This window comes from Piliocolobus tephrosceles, chromosome 6 (genome assembly GCF_002776525.5).
Source record: "Piliocolobus tephrosceles isolate RC106 chromosome 6, ASM277652v3, whole genome shotgun sequence".
NCBI classification, from domain to species: domain Eukaryota; kingdom Metazoa; phylum Chordata; class Mammalia; order Primates; family Cercopithecidae; genus Piliocolobus; species Piliocolobus tephrosceles.
The window spans coordinates 60,065,718-60,069,688 of NC_045439.1; the positions used below are offsets into that span (position 1 = coordinate 60,065,718).

At 35.7% G+C, this 3,971-nt stretch overlaps 1 protein-coding gene across 2 annotated transcripts in view; it reads left to right on the forward strand.

Moving 5' to 3' along the window:
* MDGA2 (MAM domain containing glycosylphosphatidylinositol anchor 2) overlaps positions 1 to 3,971 on the forward strand; it is an 837,636-nt gene that overhangs the window by 400,119 nt on the left and 433,546 nt on the right. The window lies entirely within an intron of this gene.

The window sequence follows — 3,971 nt, forward strand, 5'->3', positions numbered from 1 at the left end:
TTCAGTGTATTCATACTTGCATATGTATATATGTGTATACTGTCATTTATACTATGTGCATGTATAACAAGGGTTTTCACTGCAACATTATATACTAGCAACCTAACTGTCAGACTTTAGGGAATTAGATACATAAATCAATAAAAAAAAACTGAATACTATGCAGTTATTAAAAATAATAAGGCCTTTCTATATATTCTGATGTCAAACTTTCCCTGAGACATATTATTAAATTAGAAGGGAAAAATGACAAGGCAAGTGGAAACACAGTGCTGGCATGTCTATGAAAAATTCATGTAATATTCCTGAAAGAACATATAAAAAGCTAATAATAATGTAGGGGACAGGGTATTGGGAGGAAAGATACTCACTTTTTATTATATACATTTCTTGTTTCTTTTTAATTGTGTGTCATATGCGTATATTCTCTACTCCATACCTTAAATTTAAAAACTGAATAGTATTACTGAGAGGTTGGTGAGGACTAGAAAAAGAAAAATAATCTCATTCTAATCTGACATTCTTCACCAAGCCCTGATATTTAACACAGGTCTTTAGATGACTGCACCATAATTTTGGACCTGGTTTGAGATCTCTGCCTGGGAATCCCGGGTGCCTGACTCTGTGGCTTTTGGCTCCTGAGTTTGCGATGAAAGCTGGTCTCCCGGGTGCCTGAGTCTGTGGCTTTTGGCTCCTGAATTTGCGATGAAAGCTGGTCTCTCTGAAAACACAGATGACCTCTAGGGGGCAGTGTTTCCTAGAGCTATGGCCAGCTTTACAGTCTCAGTTCTGGCTTCATTACCCTGATCTGATCACTATACATTATATGTATCAGAATATCATTGTGTACCCCCTGACTATGTAAAATTATTATTTGTCAATTTAAAAATAAAATTAAAAAAATAAAAATATTCTCCAAGAGTAACCTTTTTACTACTATTACTTTATGTATTGATTTTGATCCGTTATTACAGTAACTTTTCTGGGTTTTTTTGTGTTCATTCACTTATTTTTATTTAATTAATTAATTTATCTTGACTCTTCATCATTCAATTTGAATTTTGTGTCCATTCTTGCAGCCATGGAAGTTTTAAACCTCAGAGGTTTTTCTTTCTCTTTTCCATCCTTTAGTCCCCTCTATAGCTAGTTGGACTTTCCCTCCCTAACTCTTTTTCCCCTCTGCTGACTGATGCCTGTAATCCTTTGCCTGTTTTTTACTTCCTCTTCATCTCTGGGCTCACTTTGTCACAGAGCAGAATGATGGTAAATAAATTTTTACTTAGGGTTAGGTTCCTAGCCATCAACATTTCCAGGAAACTGGCGGGGTGGGGCAGTTGCCAGTAAGTATGCTCAAGACTCAGTCCTGTTACCAAGACATTCAAGAGAAGTGCATGAACAATTTAGCCTTCCTGAGATTTTAATTCATCTCAGTCCAACTCCCACTGTGTTTCTTAGCCCTATCATTTTGGTTGGAGAAACATTTCATAGTTTTGGTAGATTAGGTCCAAGTGACCTATATACTTTTCCCCAGTTGATGCTTTCAGTTTCTCATAGTTAATATTATTCCTGTTTTACTTTCTATCTTGAATTAAATAAATTTCTTCTCTAAAGTCCTTATCTGGTCAATATTGTCCAATCAAATGCATAGGAATTAGACAATGAATATATGTATTTTATATTTGTTAGTTAACTTAATTATTTATAATTTTTCACTCAACATATATTTAGCGAATATCTGCTAGAGCATTGCTAGTTAAATCAAGGTGATAAAAATGATCTAAATATGCAATTAATTATTTAAGCCTGACTCCTTTGAAAAATAGAAGTATGTCTTGTTCATTGTTTATCCATATTGCATAGTTTTTTAAACTGTTTATCTTCTGTAAGTGTGTCTTAGGTCAGGTTTCCTGGAAACAGTTCATGAGATGACATGCAAGAGATTTGTTAAGGGAAGTGCTCATAGGAGACTGGCAGGGACTAAGGGAAGCAGGACGGAGCAGGGAAGGAAGCAGAACAAGGGTGTGAGCTCGTGCAAAGGCACTGAGAGGGTGGCTTCAGCCTGATCCTTCATAAGAGCTTTATGCCTCAGAGCTTCCCTGTCCCTTGTAGCTTTGAGTCCACTGCACTCTCAGACATGGTCAAGCCCTGTCCCTAGAAAAGATAATTCCCAGACTGATAGTGGCATGGTATAGTATTTTAGTCTTGGATTTCTGACCTTGTACTCCACACAGTGACCTAGGACTGCTAAATATATATTTGTAAGAGAAATGAATGGAAAGTAAGTTAGTAGGGAATATCAAGGAGCTTAGACACTAGTCAGAAGAAGATAATGAGGAGCGTGATGAAAGCGGAAAAAATAAATTGCTGCTGTAATTCGGAGGAAGAACTAAAGATGTGTACTTCAGACTAAGTTGACCAAACTCATTGACCACTCCAAATAACACATTGCTGGGGCACAGAATAGTCATCACATATTAATTGACAGAGACATTGGCAACTGCAGAATTACAATTTGTCTTTTTGCTAGTGTCTTTTTAAAAGGGATTTTTAAAAATCAGAGATACTTCTATTGGAGACAAAATGGAATTATAGTATGACCCATTATTTCTTTTTACTTAGAATAAATAAAAATGACCCATTTTTATAAAGGTAGTTTACTCCATTAACCAAAACACCTTCATCAACATTTGGTGGTTTATCTGACTACCTTAAGATATTAATCTGTTATTGCCTGATACACAATTTTCTGGATTTTAGATTTAAGAATAAGGTAATTGTGCAAGTATTTATTTCCTTTCTGATAAGTAATCTGGAGAGATACCAGGGCCTGCAACTAAATAGTAGCATGTTTTTAAATCAATTTATCATTTCCAAGACTTAGTTTCCTCATTCATCTAAGGTGATTCCCTTTTACCTCACAGACTGGATTAGAACTTATAATTTGGACTCCGATAGTGTTACACATTTTTAAACCAATGCCTGATTATGTTTAATTAAGAGATGAATAGATGAAAGATACTTCTGACAGACTGGACAGACACTCTCAAATGAAATCATGGAGGTGATACCACTGCATGTCTACACTGCCTTGATAGAGGTATCTATCACTGGCTTCACCGGTAGTTTCTGTTTGGCCACTTTATCCAAGAAAGTCACAGTTGAAAGGATTGTCTAGTCAGACCCTTGAATTTTTTGCTTGAGACAATGGGAGTGTAGAGATGACAAGTTATGTGTCAGAGGACACAAAGTTAACGCAGGGAAGAACAGGAATTGTGTGTCAACTCTTAGACCTTGGCTCATTACCTTACGCAGGCTACTCTCATGCAGAAGTGAAATATTTCTCTCCTGTAAGATAAGATGGTCAGGAGCTTGTCTGCTTCAGTTCAATGTACTAAACTTTAAAAAAACTAGCAAAATACTGCATGTTTAAAAATGAGACTAGAAATACAGATTTGTCTAAAGCAAAAAATATTAATGAGTGCTATAGTTAGCAATATTATTAAATGTTTCCCCCTTTATAGAATTATAGTATTACAGCTCTTTAGGTATATTTGACAGTTATCTAGATCTAGTTTAAATCCAGGATAGTAACTAAAATATATAAACTGGACTTTGCCTTAGGGCCTCCACATAAGAGGGCATAAATATTTTAATTGTTTACTTGTTATTTTAATTATTTAAAGGAATATACATATTTTTGAAATGTTTACATTATATTGGCCTTCTTTCTGCACATACACTCTTTCAACTGAGCTTAACCTGTAACTAGCAATAGTATAGTGTGAATAATATCCAACTGGGAACCACATCGTTAACCACATTAGAAAATCTATATAATGGTCTGGTCTGGTCTGGTTTGATCTGGTCTGGTCTGGTTTGTCTGGTTTGATCTGGTCTAGTCTGGTCCAGTCTGGTTTGATCTGGTCTGGTCTGGTTTGATCTGGTCTGGTCTGGTTTGATCTGGTCTGGTC